This window comes from Lepidochelys olivacea (genome assembly GCF_965140295.1).
Source record: "Lepidochelys olivacea isolate rLepOli2 genome assembly, chromosome: 5".
In the NCBI taxonomy this organism is placed as follows: Eukaryota; Metazoa; Chordata; order Testudines; family Cheloniidae; genus Lepidochelys; species Lepidochelys olivacea.
The window spans coordinates 5,322,719-5,341,093 of NC_140415.1; positions in this window are offsets into that span (position 1 = coordinate 5,322,719).

Consider the following 18,375-nt stretch of genomic DNA (forward strand, 5'->3'; position numbering starts at 1 on the left):
GGAATTCCACATGCCTGTTACTTTAGAAGACAAGCAGCTATTTTAATACACTTGAACAATGAAGGTCTGTGGGTTCGGCTACAGCTCTTCATCATCCCTTATCTGACAGTCGATTACAACGCCTAGAGCTTGCCTGTGGAAAGTGGCTGGCCTTCTATCTTCAGAGATGCTGTGTGAAGATAGTGCGGGGAAGCACCAGTTTTTCCATTCATTGTCATCAGCCTGCCAGCCACCCCTTCCTCCCCAGGCTCCTACTGCGTTCGAGCTTTCCAGCCTTTCCCTGACTTAGGAAACGGCTTCATTTCTGGGGTGCTGAGGGGCAGCACTCTGCGCACTGCTGGCGGGCCATAGTGAAGAGGGCCCTTGTTTGTGGCTTCCTCCGCTTGGCTCTACCTATTGACCTTGCATTACCTCTGGGTGCAGGGGATGTAGAATTCCAGTTGGGACTTTAGTACTTCAACTGGCCGCTTCCCTAGGACTTCACAGAACGCAGCAGGGGCCGGTCCCCCTGGCTCAGTTTTCCTGCTCACAAAACAGCCTGCGGCAGGCTCTGTCCCTCTTGTTCTTCCACAAGCTTTGTTTCCATCATTCAGCCTTTTGTCCCAGTCACTCTTCTGTGGACTCCAGCATGTTCCATCATGGCTTGCTAACTTGGGCCCCTGTTCAGCAGAAAACCAGGTTATGTGCTTACGCCCTGCTGAAGCTGATGAGACTTAAGCATATACTTCAAGCCCTTATGTACTTTGCTGGATCAGAACTTCTACAGTTTGATTCCCACCTTTCTCTTACTCTCTCTCTTACCCAGCACTGGGTGTTTCCCTAAATTGGTCTCCTTCTCTGATCTGGAGGGCTGTGTTCCCCACTCATTCCGGCTCTGTAAATGAATTAATTCCTGCACTGCTGGCTATCTAAATCTGGTTGTTTTTTACTTTCCACCTTCTTGTTCTGGGGACGACTGCATATGTACAATGTCTACTGATTCCCACCCTCCGCTCTCCTGACGTGCTTTTGGGACCTACCCTGTGAGGCATTGAGGTTACTTGTTTCCATTATGTGCAGAAGAAAACTTCTTTGATGAAAACAAGCCTTACGGGGGGAAACAAGCTTTGTATGCAGGGCACCGGAAGGGTACCTCTAGCTCAAGTAGATGAGGGAGCAGTTTAAAATTGTCTTAATGGAATAAGAACAGAGGTCCTGAATTGTGTGTTAATTCCTTCCACTGGATTCTAAATCCATTGAACGTTGCAATGTACATCACGGTTATTTCTGATCAATGCAAAGTGTGCCTCTTGGATTTCCGTAAGTATAATGAAAAGGTCAATCTGTTTCACTTTGTGTCTTCAGTGCAAGGAGTTTAACTGAAGACTGATTTTATGTGATTCCTGGTATTCAGTGTTAACATCCATAGAGCAGTCCTCGCTGGTCTGTCTTGAGCAGCATGCAGTGCTCTCTCTCGCTGTGTTATTGAATGCAAAATAAGGGGGTAACAGTAACAAATGGAACCTGCTGGGCTTTCCTTGTGTTAAGGAGATGATTTAAGGTTCCATGTGTTTTTATTCATTTTAAACCCACTGCAGTTACTCTACAGATCCAGCACCACTTTTTCTCTACTTTTAATGTGGGATCACAAAAATATGAATTCAGCAACATGTGATCCCCCGTTGGCTTGCTTGCATATTTTTTTGCGGGATGAGGTGTTTTTTCTTGTGTGGAAGAATTCAAACCAGCTGCAAAGATTTGGTGACTGTCCCACGTCCGCTTCCTAAATGCAGTTGAGTGTTTTGGGCTTCTCTTCAGAATGTAAGAGGAGAGCAGTTAAAGTTGGGCGATAACTGTGACGGCTTTAGGTCATCAGTGTGTTACCTGAACATATGGACAGCGCAATGGGAGTTTGGTTTGCAAGTTGACATCCTTGTATTAAAGAATAAAACTCATAATTCCTGGTTTGGGGAGATTTGTGAATAGATTCATCTCCAAATCAAATTAAGAGGTTAATTTTCAATCTCACATTAACCGGGTTACTGTGTCCACAAGCCAGAAAGATCTTGCTCTTGGAAAAAGCATGCTAGTGTATGTGGCAATGACCAGTGCACTTTTTAATACATAGATCTGTACATTGTCATCTGAGTGTTAACCATTCTGTAGTCTGACAAATGGATCTTTTACTACTGCCCTGTTATATAGAATAATTGTAACTAACTGCAGTTTTTTTCCACTACTTGAAGTTGTGTGAACTGAAATTGGTGAACAAAAGTATTTGTGCATCTTAATATGGATATCTCTAAATAAAATGTATTTGTATAGTGTTGGTTAGTGGTGGTCTTTACTATTTAACCCCACCATTGTACATAAACCCAGGGGCACCCATGATGAACTGTATTAACAACCTGCTAGGAGCCGGAAGTAGAGCCTAACTGCTGTACCTAGCCTAGTATAAATGCCTAATAGCTATTAGTGTCATACTGGGAATCTAACTTGAGACCTACTGTCTTGGTCATGCCCCTTTTCAACAGTCAGGAGGCCTCCTTGCTGGCCTGGGTTGTTCAAAGGGAAATACATCTGAACTGCTTGTGGCATATTAATGACTGTATAGAGAAGAACATAATCTCAAGGACACTATGGAACAGCCCTCTTGTCCCCACGCAGCCAGAATCTATCCCATGCCCTACATGGCCCCAGCAGCAGAGTAGTCTGTTTCACAAGGAAATAAATCTAAAGGCAACACTGTAGGTATACTTTAGACTTCTATGCTGTCTTATCGCAGGGTCTCAAAGCCCTTCATAAACATGACATAGCTATGCTTCTGCTTTCCCACCCTCTTGAGGCAGGCATAATCTTCATTTAACCGCTGTTTTGGCTTCACTACCTCTAGAGACATCTTCAGGGTGATGGTGAGAATGTAATAGAGGGCCCTTAGGATCTCTGGCAGGTCTGGCACACCACTTGCAGGCTTGTCTGTGCCACTAGATACTATTCAGCACACCGCTCATTATTTCTGTGCACAGGAGACATTTTGCATCTACATGCCCATGGCAGTCGTTTTCTCATTCCGTTTCCTTCTCACAGTGAAGTGTTTTGTTTTAACCACTCTACAGGCATGTTTGCTTTCTCTCTGTTTTCGTACCTATCCCAACAGGTTTGAGACCACTCCTGGCTAAGGAGGGTGTGATGCTGTTTCTTGCAGAGCCCATCAATCTCCACCAACTTGGGGGAAGGAGTCTCCCAGGTGAATTAGGAGACATCTTCTGCACAGAGTTTAATATACAGGAACAAAGCCCTGTACCTTGAAGAAGCTCCTAGCTAGTGCAAAACACAGCAGCTTGTGGATTCAGCAACACAGGTGCCCAGGAATTGCTTGCCCTGAGACACTGCTCTCTGCATTGGCTCCTCCTTGAACAGACTCCAGTTCAAAATCATGGTCTGTACTATTTGGTCCAAAGCGCTGTATCGACTGGGCCCCCCCAGTTTCCAGAGACCTCCTCTCTGACCAATGCAACTGTGCTGCACTGGGACAATAAAACGACCAATGTGGGAGGCTTGTGAGCACAGATAAAACTCTGAGGCAGATAGGCCTATGCTATAGCGATTACTACCATGACTGCTACCCACCTGCTTTCATGCAGTGGTAGCACTTCTGTTCCATAAACCCCCACACCCCTCTGAAGCATCGCTGCCAGGGAAGGCAGAGGAAGAGTATTGTCACTTTCACCTGCGGGAGCTCTTCTGATACTACAGTGATGAAGGCCAAGAACTTAGAACTCCTGTACTGTGCTTTCAAGGGACAAACCCAGTGTCAGTGCTCATAGTTACTTTGCTTCCTCCCAGTGCTGAGTCCTTTGCCTCGCGACTGCTCCGGGGCCAAGTACGGCAGGGCTGCCTCTAAAGTATGAGGGTTGCTTGTGTTTTGCATTTTCCAGCTCCAGCATATTTTTTAGTATAATGTGGTGTCTTGTCTCTGCCAGTTGGTGGTGCTGCTGTTACAAAGCAAAGGATCACAGTGGAACAGTGCCCGGGGCCTCGCACATGGAAAAAGCCACTGAGCACTCCAAGATGCTAGCTGATCAGACACCGTTTAGTTGGCTCTGCTTGGGCCCAGTTCCACATTTCTTGAGTGGCTGTGAGCATTTCCCAGCTGATTGTGGTGTAACGGTATAGAGCCTGCTTGCTACATTTTGGGGGCTCCCATGCAGTGGTCCACTCCACCCCCTGCTGGGAAGGGGGAGCAGTTACACCTTGACCATTTAAATATGGCCCAGAGTAAAATATGGACTGGGAAATCTCTTTCCGATAATGGGATTGCTTCCCCCTGAGGGGAGAGAACTCTCTTCTCAGCCAGCCTTCAAACTCCATGCCATAGGTGCTGACTCTGTGGGTGCTCCAGGGCTGGAGCACCCACAGAAGAAAATTAGTGGATGCTGCTTAGCATCCACCGGCAGCCCCCGATCAGCTCTTCTGCCTCCCTTCCAGCGCCTCCCGCCTGCTGCGATCAGTTCTTCAGCGGTGAACAGGAGGCGCTGGAGGGGAGGGGGAAGAGCAGGGATGGGGTGTGCTCGGGGGAGGGAGCAGAACTGGGTGGGAAGAGGTGTGGGGTGTGGCTTGGGGCAGAGTGAGGGTGGGAAGAGGTGGGAGTTTGGGGGAAGCCAGTGACGGTGCTCAGTGCCTCACTGCGGGGAGCTGGTTAGACATGACCAACCCCAAAACTTGGGTTGTCTTTGAGTGCCCTCTGCACATTCCCACTCTTGGGACATGCCAGCCTGGTGCAGCTAGGATGGCGGAACCTTCTAACAGCAGTGCCTCACCCCTCCCCTCCTGTCCCCAGCATCCAAGCTGGCCAGGGGGCATGGCTAAAGGAGGTGCGTTGACACGTCTAACATGGTGACTAGAGGACTGGAACACATGACTTATGAGGAGAGGCTGAGGGAATTGGGATTGTTTAGTCTGCAGAAGAAAGCAGCTATCAAATCCCCCCTCATTCTTCTCAACTACCTGAAAGGGGGTTCCAAAGAGGATGGATCTAGACTGTTTTCAGTGGTAGCAAATGACAGAACAAGGAGTAATGGTCTCAAGTTGCAGTGGGGGAGGTTTAGGCTGGATATTAGGAAATCCTTTTTCAGTAGGAGGATAGCAAAGCACTGGAATGGGTTACCTAGGGAGGTGGTGGAATCTCCTTCCTTAGAAGTTTTTAAGGCCAGGCTTGACAAAGTCCTGGCTGGGATGATTTAGTTGGGGATTGGTCCTGCTTTGAACAGGGGGTTGGACTAGATGACCTCCTGAGGTCCCTTCCAACCCTGATATTCTATGATTCTATGACTTCTGGTGCCTCAGTTCTTTCCAATCGCCAGTCAGGGCATGAACCAGCTTAGTCCTGTTTCTTTCTGCAGTTAGTGCTGTGGCCTAAAACTGAATAAATATAGTTGTGCTCTTCCAGTAGTTTGATAATATAGATAACTTATAGTTGCTAGTAAAAAATAAATAAATAAAATTGTTGACTTACCAATTGTGACAGATGTCAACATGAAGAAGCATGGCTTCAAAAATATATTTTTGTGTCCAACAGTCTTTCCTTTCTCTGATGTACGCATCTGGTGCTTAAAACGTCTAGGAGAAAATCACTCGCCAGCATGCTGTCAGGTATGCAACATATTCACCCCCTGAGTCAGGCAGGACAAACAAAATAGACTTCAGGCTCTTTTGTTAAAGGAGGTGCTATCTGCTAAGCCTATGGAGCCAAAAGCTCAAAAAGATCTGTCTATAAAAGTAGGAGACCAGGATCGGCGGCTCAGTCTACTTCTGGATCCAAGAAGTCTTCTGGCTCCGTGACAAAAGTTTTGGTGCCAGGCTCCGGTTCCAAATCAGCTGAGGACCTGATAGTCAAGTCCTCGGAACTGACTTTGACCATGGTGCAATCTACATCAGTCCTGTATCAGGACAAGCATGATAAGGAGCCACAGGATGCGCCCAGAACATCTTTCTCAGTTCTGAGGACAAGAAAGATTAAGCACAGCTCCTCCAAGAGGCTGCATGGAGCAGAACCCAAGTCAAAAGCCTCCGGACGTCATGATGCATCCAGATCTATGGGCTTGAGATAGAGACCTCTGGATCTGTTAACAAAGAGCCAATGGCACATGATAGAAGTGACAGCTCAAATTTACCTGGATTTGCACTCTACAGATCCAATTGAAACAGTCTCCTCCAGACAAAAGACTAAGACAAGAAGGTTTGAGAAAAAGTTCCCTAGCTTTGCATCTACTTCCACTCCAGACCCCTACATGGATCTTCTCCCTGCCTTCTCTTTTTTTTTCTCTTTTTTTAGAATTCCTACACTGAGTGTCATCAAGAGCTTTGGATCCAAGCTAGAGCCAGATTTGGTATGGGTGTCAAGTGCATGTTCTTTTCATGGAAGAAATTGCAGGCAAGGAGTGGTCCTGAATTCCCTGGATGTCCTTTGGAGACTGATACCTCGCTGGGTAAGCTGGCAGGACTACCCTATGCCTCCTTGGATGCTATGGCCATACTAGCCACCTCCTTCTCCTTTTTCTTTTCATGCTAGAAGACTGGACTCTTCAGGTCTGGAACAGATTCCACCACGTTCTATGGAGACAAGATGTCTTGATCCTTCTGCCATGGATCCAAGACCTTCAGATCATTCTACTGCCTCCCTTCCACACACCCCCCGCCCCAGGTAAGTCAAGAACATGGAGACCTGGGAGAAAGATTGGAATTTAGGGGGAGCATGGGCTGTTATAGCAGGGATAAAGGAGAGACAAGACAGAACTGGGGAGGGGGCGGGGGCAGAAATCAAATCAATATCTTAGATGTCTGTATACTAATGTAAGAAGCATGGGGAATAAGCAGGAAGAACTCGAAATACTAGTAAATAAACACAACTATGACATAGTTGGCATCACAGAGATCTGGTGGGATAATGCGCATGACTGGAATATTGGTATAGAAGGGGACAACTTGCTCAGGAAGGACAGGCAGGGAAAAAAAGGGAGGAGGTGTTGCCTTATATAAAAAATGTATACACATGGACTGAGGTTGAGATGGAAATAGGAGACAGACTTGTTGAAAGTCTCTGGGTAAGGATAAAAGGAGTAAAAAACAAAGATGATGTCATGGTAGGGGTCTACTACAGACCTCCTACCAGGAAGAAGAGGTGGATGAGGCTTTCTTTAAACCCCTAACAAAATCATCCAAATCACAGGACTCGGTGGTGATGGGAGACTTCAACTACCCAGATATCTGTTGGGAAAATAACACTGCAGGGTACAGATAATCCAATAAGTTCTTGGATTGTATTGGAGGCAATTTTTTATTTCAGAAGGTGGAGACAGCTACCAGGGAGAGAGGCTGTTCTAGATTTGATTTTGACAAATAGGGAGGAACTGGTTGAGAATCTGAAAGTGGAAGGCAGCTTGGGTGAGAGTGATCATGAAATGGTAGAGTTCATGAGTCTAAAGAATGCTAGGAGGGAGAACAGCAAAATAAAGACAATGGATTTCAAGAAGGCAGACTTTAGCAAACTGAGGGAGTTGGTAGGTACGATCCCATGGGAAACAAGTCTACAGGGAAAAACAATAGAAGACAGTTGGCAGTTTTTCAAAAAGACATTAAGGGCACGAGCAAACTATCCCACTGGGTGGGAAAGAGAGGAGGTATGGCAAGAGACCACCCTGGCTTAACCAGGAGATCTTCAATGATCTAAAAATAGAGTCCTACAAGAAGTGGAAACTAGGTCAAATTACAAAGGATGACTATAAACAAATATCACACATATGTAAGGACAAAAGTAGGAAGGCTAAGGCACAAAACAAGATCAACCTTGCTAGAGACATAAAGGGTAACAAGAAAACATTCTACAAATACATTAGAAGCGAGAGGAAGATCTAGGACGGGGGAGCAAAGGGGGGAGGGGAATTATAACAGAAAAGGTGGAAATGGCAGAGTGCTTAATGACTTTTGTTTCAGTTTTCACTAAGAAGGTTGGTGGTGATTGGACATCTAACGTAGTGAATGTCAGTGAAAATGAGGTAGGATCAGAAGAGGCTAAAATAGGGAAAGAACAGGTTAAAAATTACCTGGACAAATCAGATGTCTTCAAGTCACTAGGGCCTGATGAAATGAATCCTAGAATACGCAAGGAGCTGACTGAGGAGATATCTGAGCCATTAGCGATTATCTGTGAAAAGTCATGGAAGACGGGAGAGATTCCAGAATACTGGAAAAGGGCAAATATAGTGCCAATCTATACTAGGGAAATAAGGACAACCCAGAGAATTACAGACCAGTCAGCTTAACGTCTGTACCCGGAAAGATAATGGAGCAAATAATTAAGCAATCAATTTGCAGACACCTAGAATGTGATAAGTAACAGCATGGATTTATCAAAAACAAATGGTGTCAAACCAACCTGATAGCTTTCTTTGTGGGTAGGGGGAAAGCGGTAGATGTGGTATATCTTGACTTTAGTAAGGCTTTTGATACTGTCTTGCATGACCTTCTCATAAACAAACTAGGGAAATGCAACAGAGATGGAATTATTATAAGGTGGGTGCAAAACTGGTTGTAAAACTGTTCCTAGGGAGTAATCATCAGTGGTTCACAGTCATGCTGGAAGGGCATAACGAGTGGGGTCCGGTTCTGTTCAATGTCTTCAGCAATGATTTAGATAATGCCATAGACAGTACACTGATCAAGTTTGCAGATGATACCAAGCTGGGAGGGGTTGTAAGTGCTTTGCAGGATAGCATTAAAATTCAAAAAGATCTGGACAAACTGGAGAAATGGTCTGAATAGGATGAAATTCAATAAGGACAAATGCAAAGTACTCCATTTAGGAAGGAACAATCAGTTGCACATATACAAAAGGGGAAATTACTGCTTAGGAAGCAGTACTGCAGAAAGGGATCTGGGGGTCATAGGGGACCACAAGCTAACTATGAGTCAACAGCGTAACGCTGTTGCAAAAAAAGCAAACATCATTCTGGGGTATATTAGCAGGAGTGTTGTAAGCAAAACGCGAGAAATCATTCTTCTGCTCTACTCTGTGCTGATTAGATCCCATCTGGAGTTGTGTCCAGTTCTGGGCACCACATTTCAGGAAGGATGTAGACAAATTGGAGACGGTCCAGAGAAGCCTAGAAAGGTCTAGAAAACATGACCTATGAGGGAAGATTGAAAAAATTGGGTTTGTTTAGTCTGGAAAAGAGAAGACTGAAAGGGGACATAAGAGTTTTCAAGAATGTAAAAGGTTGTTACAAGGAGGAGGAAAGAAAAATTGTTCTCCTTAACCTCTGAGGATAGCACGAGACGCAATGGGCTTAAATTGCAGCAAGGGAAGTTTAGGTTGGATATTAGGAAAAACTTCCTAACTGTCAGGGTGGTTAAGCACTGGAATAAATTCCTTAGGGAGGTTGTGGAGTCTCCATCATTGGAAATTTTTAAGAGCAGGTTAGACAAACACGTGTCAGGGATGGTCTATATAATACTTAGTCCTGCCACGAGTGCAGGGGACTGGACTAGATGACCTCTTGAGGTCCCTTCCAGTCCTACGATTCTACGATTGGGGATCCATGGCTAAAGCCCTGTTTGCTACCTCACTCAATGCAAAATGCCCCCTTTTTTGCTCACAAGTGGGGATGGATAGTCAGTCTTTGACAGATGATCTTGTAGGCATGTTCATCCTAGGATATTAAAAAGACAAGGTGGGTGAGGTAATATCTTTTATTGGACCAAATTCTGTTGGTGAGAGGCAAGCTTTCGAGCTACACAGCGCTCTTCAAGAAATAATCTGTTCCACCTTGTATTTAGCTGTAATACTCTGAGCACGTTTCCTAGACCTGAAGAAGAGCTTCGAGGAAGCTCAAAAGCCTGCCTCTCTCCAACAGAAGTTGGTCCAATAAAGGATATTACCTCACCCACTTTCTCTCTCTAATCTTTGACAGGTGCATTTCTCCTAAAGTGGGGAATGGATCTCATGTATACATTTCCCCCACTCCCTCCAATTCTCCAAGTTCTAAACCCAGTAAAACAAGATTCTGCTAGGATGATCTTAATTGTTCCAGTGTACCATTGTCATCTTGGCCACATTGATCTACTCCAATTATCTAATGGCAATAACAGGACTTTGGCTTTATTGATGGACCTATTATGGCAGCAACAAGGGAAAGTGCTCCACCTGAACCTCAGATCTCTACATCTATGGGCTTGGGTGACAGCACTGTGAGGGATATAGAAAGCTTGTGCTCCAGTGTGAGGTTAATGGTAGGAAGCCGTCTACTAGAAGGTGTTATGACTTCAAATGGAAAAGATTCACTATAAGGGCAGAAAATAGAAACATAGATCCAATGTAAACTCCGATTCAGATGGTCTTAGAATATCTGTTACACTTAGAAACAGAGAGTCTAGCTATATCATCTGTTAAAGTACATCTGGCAGCTCTTTCATCAGTCCATACTGTGACTGGGCAAGGCCAGATGGCTATAGAAAAGTAGTGGGAGATAAATATATTAGCTCCAGACTAAACAAATCCTTGGTACCAGGATAAGTGAAATGGCAGCTGCTCCAGGTCAATTAAGACACCTGGGGCCAATTAAGAACTTTCCAGATGGCAGGGAGAAGGCTAGGTTGATTGGGACACCTGAAGCCAATCAGGGGCTGGCTGAAACTAGTTAAAAGCCTCCCAGTTAGTCAGGTGGGGGTGCATGTCAGGAGCTGTGGGAGGAAGTTGTGCTGTTGGAGAGGCTGAGCAGTACACACCATATCAGGCACAAGGAAGGAGGCCCTGAGGTAAGGGTGAAGTGGAGCTTGAGAAAGTGGGGGCTGCTGTGGGGGAAGTAGCCCAGGGAATTGTACGTGTCATGTTTCTAAAAGGTCAGCTACCATAGCTGATACTATTAGGGTCCCTGGGCTGGAGCCCGGAGTAGAGGGTGGGCCCGGACTCTCCTCCCCGATTAATCACTGAGACTTGGAGACAACAGAGACTGTGAAAGGAAAGATAACTTCTCCTCACCCCCCTCGCTGGCTTATGATGAAAATGGCTCAGTAGACTGTGACCCTTGTCTCTAGAGAGAGAAGGGGTACATGGATAGTCACAGTGAGCCTCTGAGGCTAGCTAAATCTGCCAGGAAACACGGGACCCATGGAGGCAAGGACAGAGCTTTGTGTCAATACACACTGTGGACAAACCCATTTTCTCACATCACATCGTAAAGAGATTTTTGAAGGGGCTGCTGAACCTTTATCCACCCACCAAAGATTGTCTCTCTTTGTGGAATTTGAATTTAGTATTGACTCAGCTGAGCTCTGCCCCCTTCAAGCCATTACAAGATTGCTCCCTGTTTTCACCTTTTGATAAAAACAGCCTTTAGGAGAGCAGTCACGTTCACTAGCAGAATTAGTGAGCTGCATGAACTAATGGCAACTCTCCTGCATACTAGACAACGTCTTAAATTCATTCCAAAAATGTTTTCCAATCTCCATGTGACTCAGTGTATAAACTTACCTGGATCTTTTCTGAAACCATACATAAGGAAGGGAAGTGCTGGATTATATTCTTTAGATGCAAAAGGAGAAGTCTCCTTTTACCTGGATCAAATTAAGGACTTCAGATCTCCTAAGTTCATCTCTCATACTGGTTCCTTGAAGGGTATGGCCCTTTCAGCACAATCATTCTCTAGATGGGTCAGACTTTTTGTATTGAGGACTGTTATATGGCAGCTTCACTTTCCCCTCCCACCTGAGGCTATGTCTATGATACAGCGGCACATCTGTAACGCTACAGATTAGCTGCTGTAAGGTCTCCCTGTAGCCACACTATGCCAATGAGATAATTAAACCACCCCCAACAAGCATCGGTAGCTGTGTTGATGGGAGAGCATCTCCCAGTGACATAGCACTGTCCACACAGGTGCTTTTGTCAGTGAAATTTGTGTCTGTCAGGTTGTTTTTCTTTTCATACCCCTGACCAACAAAAGCTTTACCGACAAAAGTGCCAGTGTAGATATAGCGTTAGAGCTCCTTTTACTAGGAGAATGGGTGTAGCTATGGCATTTTACAAGCACCTTCCCATCACTGACATTTGCAAGGCCGCTCCGCGGAGAACAAGTTTCAGAGTAGGAGCCGTGTTAGTCTGTATCTGCAAAAAGAACAGGAGGACTTGTGGCACCTTAGAGACTAACAAATTTATTAGAGCATAAGCTTTCGTGAGCTCCAGCTCACTTAATCAGATGCATGAAGATAGTAACATTTGTTAATGATGCAGAACAGGCAGAAGCATTCAAGAGCATTTCTGTTCTCTGTTGGGAAAGAAGTAGGAAGATGTGCTTCTCATAGCAGGATGATCAAGTCCCTTCCAGTCCCTTAGTAACCAAAGAGGATATTAGTACATTAGGAGCACAAGAAAGAAGAGGGAAAGTGTAGGTCCTCTACTTACCAGAGAAGGAGAGCCAATAACTGCAGCTAGCAAGAAGGCCAAGATTGATGCCTATTTTGCATCAATCTTCACTAAAAAGGTACATCGGGACGAGATATTTAACACAATTAATATTAACAAGATGGAGAAAGAAATGCAAGGTTTTCAAGTCCATGGGTCCTAATGAAATTCACCCTAGGATGTTTAAGGAACTAATTTAGCAGTTCTCAAACTGTGGGTTGGGACTCAAGTGGATCATGACCCCATTTTAATGGGTCATAGGGACTGGCTTAGACTTGCTGGGACTCGGGGCTGAAGCCCGAAGTCGAAACCTGAGGGCTTCAGCCCTGGGCATTTCGGCTTAGGTTACAGGCCCCTTGGCTGGGGCTGAAGCCCTTGGGCTCTGTCTTTGGGCCCCCACCCTGGGCAATAGCGCTCGTGCTTGGGCTTTGACCTCCACCCGCAACCCAAGGCGGTGGGACTTGGGCAGGCTCAGGCTTGGGTCCCCCCATCCTGGGGTCGTGTAGTAATTGTTGTTGTCAGAAGGGGGTTGCAGTGCAATGAAGTTTGAGAACCCCTGGACTAGCTGAAGCAATCTCAGAACTGTTAGTGATTATCTTTGATAGCTCATGGAGGACAGGTGTGGTCCCAGAAGACTAGAGGAAAACAAATGAAGTACCTATTGTGACAAAGTTCCTCCTCTACCTTGGTGGGTCTTGGGCTTATTGGCAGATTTGCTCGCCTTGGAGCTTCATGGCAGCCCTCAGTTTGGCCATTTTTGTGAACCCACAGTCCAGATTAACTCCTCCTGTGTCTGACCAGGAGTTGGGAGGTTTGGGGGGAACCCAGGCCCACCCTCTACTCTGGGTTCCAGTCCAGGGCCCTGTGGAATGCAGCTGTTGAGAGTGCCTCCTGGAACAGCTGTGCGATAGCCACAACTCCCTGGGCTACTTCCCCATGGCCTCCTCCCAACACCTTCTTTATCCTCACCATAGGACCTTCCTCCTGGTGTCTGATAATGCTTCTACTCCTCAGTCCTCCAACAGTATGCGTTCTCACTCTCAGCTCCTAGTGCCTCTTGCTCCCAACTCCTTACACGCGCACCACAAACTGAAGTGAGCTCCTTTTTAAACGCAAGTGACCTGATTAGCCTGCCTCAATTGATTCTAACAGCTTCTTGATTGGCTGCAGGTGTTCTAATCAGCCTGTCTGTCTTAATTGTTTCCAGAAGGTTCCTGATTGTTCTGGAACCTTCCCTGTTACCTTACCCAGAGAAAAGAGACCTACTTAACCTGGGCCTAATATATCTGCCTTCTATTACTCTCCTGTAGCCATCCAGCCTGACCCTGTCACATGTGACCCCCATTTGCTCAACACTATGGGGCTGGGCAACTTGAGATGTCAGGCAGTGTACTCGTGACAAGCCATCTGCATTTCCATGGTGGCTTCCAGCCTGGTGGTGTATGGTGAATTGGAAAGGTTGTAGGGACAGGAACCATCTGGTCACCCTTGCATTCTTCTCTTTATTTCGCTACATCCACTGGAGGGGTGCATGGTCAGTCAGAAGGGTAAACCGTCGTCCCAGAAGGTAATAATGTAGTGTTTCCATGGCCCATTTCACAGCTAGGCACTCTTTCAACCACGGCATACATCTGCTCTCTCGGGACGAGTTTCCTGCTGAGGTAGGGGATTTGGGTGTTCTTCATCTCCGACCATCTGTGATAGGACAGCTCCCAATTCTACTTCAGATGCATCTGTTTGTAAAATGTTGAAGTCTGGGGCTATAAGCACAGGGTTACTGCAGAGGGCTCTCCGTAGATGCATGAATACTTTCTCTGCAGCATCTGTCCATTTCACCATGTCTGGACCCCAGGCTTTTATCAGGTCTGTCAGGGGACTCGCTCTGGTAGCAAAATGGGGAATAAATCATTGGTAGTACCCCACCACACCCAGAAATGCCCGGACTTGCTTTTTCTGATTCGGCCAGGGCCAATTTTGGATAGCTTCTAGTTTGTTTAGTTGGGGCTTGACCGTGCCCCTTCCTACAATGTAGCCAAAGTATTTAACCTCGGCTAGCCCTATAGCACACTTGGCCAGGTTGGCTGTGAGGCCAGCCTGTCTTAGCGTGTCTAGAACCGTTTCCACCTTTCCTAAGTGGGTTTCCCAGTTGGGGGTGTGAGTAATCACATCGTCCAGGTATGCCGCTGCATAACTTGTATGGGGCCGTAGGAGCTTGTCCATAAGATGCTGGAAGGTGGCAGATGCCCCATGCAGTCCAAAAGGAAGAACAGTATATTGAAACAGACCCTCTGGGGTAGAGAATGTCGTCTTTTCTTTCACATCTTTGGCAAGGGGAATCTACCAGTATCCCTTCGTTAAATCAAGGGTGGTCAAAAATCGGGCATTGCCCAGGCGGTCAACTAACTCATTGATATGGGGTATTGGGTATGCATCAAATTTGGATATCTAATTCAGCCAGCGAAAGTCATCACAAAACCTAGTGGTACCATTGGGTTTGGGTACCAACACAATCGGGCTTGACCACTGACTGTGGGACTCTTCAATGACTCCCAGCTCCAACATCCTTTTTACCTCTGCCTTGATCTCCTCCTTTTTTGCTGCTGGGACCCGATAGGGCCTTAAAGTTAACGTTGCCCAGGGTCTGTGATAATGTGGTGATAGGCTTCGGTGGTTTGACCTGGTTTGGCTGAAAACACGTCCTGGTATCTGTTGATCATCTCAGTTACCTCCTTCTGGTTTGGTGTCAGATCAGTGGATATCCTGATTTGCTCCTGCATGTTATTTCCCTGGATCGGGGTCTCTTGGCACACACCTCTCGTTAGTGCCAAGGCTTTAAGAGGTTAATGTGATAAATTTGTTCTTGTTTCTGTCATCCTGGCTGCTGCACCTTGTAGGTTACTTCCCCCACGGGTTCAACCACCTTCTAGGGCCCCTGCCATTGGGCCAAAAGCTTGCTTTCTGCCATGGGTACCAACACCATCACCCGATCCCCTGGTTGGAACTGTCGGACTTTTGCTTCGCGATTGTAATGGGCTCGCTGGGCCTCCTGCACCTTTTCCAAATGTTCCTGTACAATAGGGGTGACCCGTGCTATCCGTTCTCGCATCGGCAACACATGGTCAATTATATTTCTCCCTTCATGGGGTTCCTCTTCCGAGATTTCTTTTGTGATATCTAATATGCCACGGGGATGGTGTCCATATAATAATTCAAAGGGGGGAAAACCCAGTGGAGCCCTGAGGTACCTCCCGGATTGCAAACATAAGGTAGGGTAGTAGGGTGTCCCAATCCTTCCCTTCCCGACTTACCCCTTTCCTTATCATTGCCTTGAGGCAAAAGATCCCCACCAACTCTTTAGCTATCATTTTAGAGGCCATGTTCCGCAGGGGGATGGCTTCTGGGTAGTGAGTAGCATAATCCAGAATGACAAGTATATATTGGTGGCCCTGGGCTGTCTTCTCCAGGGGTCGCACTAGGTCCATGGCTATTCACTCGAAGGGGACCTCTATGATGGGAAGGGGTACTAAAGGTGCCCTCAAGTGGGGACAGGGACTGTGCAGCTGACACTCCGGGCAGGACGCACAGTACCTCTGCACTTCCTGTACTCTGGGCCAGAAGAATCACCACAGGACCCATGCCAGGGTCTTCTCTAAGCCCAAATGCCCCCCAAAAAGATGACTGTGGGCCAGACTTAATACACCATTCTGGTGTTTTTGAGGTACTAGGATCTGCTGTACCTTCTGCCCCTGTACTGGTGCAATCCGGTAAAAGAGATTCTTCTTCATTATGAAGTAGGGTTCTAGTCCCTGGGTTTTCCCTTCCACGGGGACCCCATCTATTTCGGTCACCTTCTTCCTAATGTTGTCGTACCTTGGGTCTTCAGCCTGGTCCCGTCCAAAATTTCCTCTCCCGGGGCTAATCTGCCTGAGATCTAGGGGGCCAGTCTCTGTCGCCTCTACTGGTTCAGAGGCTTTAGGGTGTGGGTCAGACTTGGGTGCTCCACCCTCCTGGGTGGCCTCCTTTTCAGCTGCTTGGGTCTGCCTACCTACAAGAGTGACCCTCTGGCTTTGGGCCAGTATTTGGGTTCCCAAGGCCTTAGCTGCCCTTCTTTCCCTTTTCGTCTTTCTATGCTGTCTGGGAGTGAAGAACAAATCTGGGGATATTTCAGAGAAGGTTGGGGGTTGACAGTCTACTGTGGATGCCTCACTACTTTCAGGGCTTCCCTCTTTCTCCAATTCCCCTACCGGGTGTAAGTCTCCAAACCCTGGGAAGTCCCTCCCTATGAGCACCGGGTATGGGAGTTTAGGGACTACACCTGCTGCTACCTCAGTAGCGTTTCCCTGAATCTCGATTTTTACTGGGATGGTGGGGTAATAACCAACTGTCCCATGGATGCATGTTATCCCCATACGCTTAGCCCACAGCAGCTGACTACGCTTCACGAGCTTCCCCGAGACAAGCATGATAGCACTCCCCGAATCAATCAGTGCTGTGGTCTCTACCCCATTTAGCTTCACTGGTCTGGTGTACATATGTGGGGTTAGTGAGACCCCCACAAGGTGGATTAGGGAACATGGGTCTGCCCAGTTCCCCAGGTTACGCTGCATAGGCTCCTCGGCATTGGGACACTGTACAGCTATGTGTCCCCACTCCCCGCAGGCGTAACATCTGTATGGAGCCCTAGGCGTTCCCCGGTCTCTTGGTTTGGGTATTCGAACATCACGATCCTCTTCCCCCTCAGTGCTCTGACTCTTTGTGGATTCTGGTGGGCCTTCAACCCCTCTCTTTTTCCACCTGGGCTCTCCTGGCGGCCCAGTCACCCGAGCTCTAGGGCTTGGTGCTGCTAGTTTAACCCGGGGTGCTTCTTCCTTAACTGGTTGGGTCAGCTCCCTCGCAGTCTTTCACCTTTCTACCAGCGCGACAACCTCGTCGTAGGTGGAGAGTTCGTTCTGGCTTACCCAGGTGCGAAGGTCTGGTGGTAGTCCTCTCATGTACCAGTCAATTACAAGAACCTCTAGTATCTCCTCCGGACTCAGTTTGTAACCACTTTCATGCAAGATGGATGAGGTCATATAATTGGGACCACGGGGTTTTGTTTTCCTGGTACCTCCACTCATGATATCACTGGGCCTGCACTGCGGTCGTTACCCCAGATCTGGCCAGGATTTCTGATTTCAGTTGGGGGTAGTCTGCCACAGCCTCTTCAGGCAAATCATAGTAGACCTTCTGGGGCTCCCCACACAGGAATGGAGCAAGGATGCCAGACCACTGTTCTTGGGGCCAAGCCTCCTGCAGGGCTGTCCTCTCAAAAGCCAGGAGGTATGCCTCTACATCATCCTCCTGTGTCATTTTCTGCCGCCAATTGCTGGCCTGTATGATCTGCGTCCCATCATGGACGCGGTTCAGCTCTGTAAGGGTCTTTACCTGGTTTATCAGTTCCCACAACATAGCCCAGTCTTGAGCAGCCTGGTCCATCATCAGGCGATTAGTCTCTTGCTGCAGCTGAACTGCCTCATGTTGGGCGGCTGCCTGGACATGGGTAGCCTCCTGCTGGGCAGCTGTGGCTTGTATCAGTGCCCGCACTACTTCCTCCATTGTGGTGGGGAAAAAAAAATAAACCCTCTTTTTTTTTCTCCCTCCCAACACCCTCCTTCTTCCGCTGCGCTGTGTACACAAAATCCCACTGCTAACACCAGTTGTGACAAAGTTCCTCCTCTACCTTGGTGGGTCTTGCACTTATTGGTGGATTTGCTCGCCTTGGAGTTTCAAGGCAGCCCTCAGTTTGGCCGTTTTCGTGAACCCACAGTCCAGGTCAACTCCTCCTGTGTATGACCAGGGGTTGGGAAGTTTGGGGGGAACCCAGGCTCGCCCCCTACTCCGGGTTCCAGCCCAGGGCCCTGCAGAATGCAGCTGCCTAGAGTGCCTCCTGGAACAGCTGT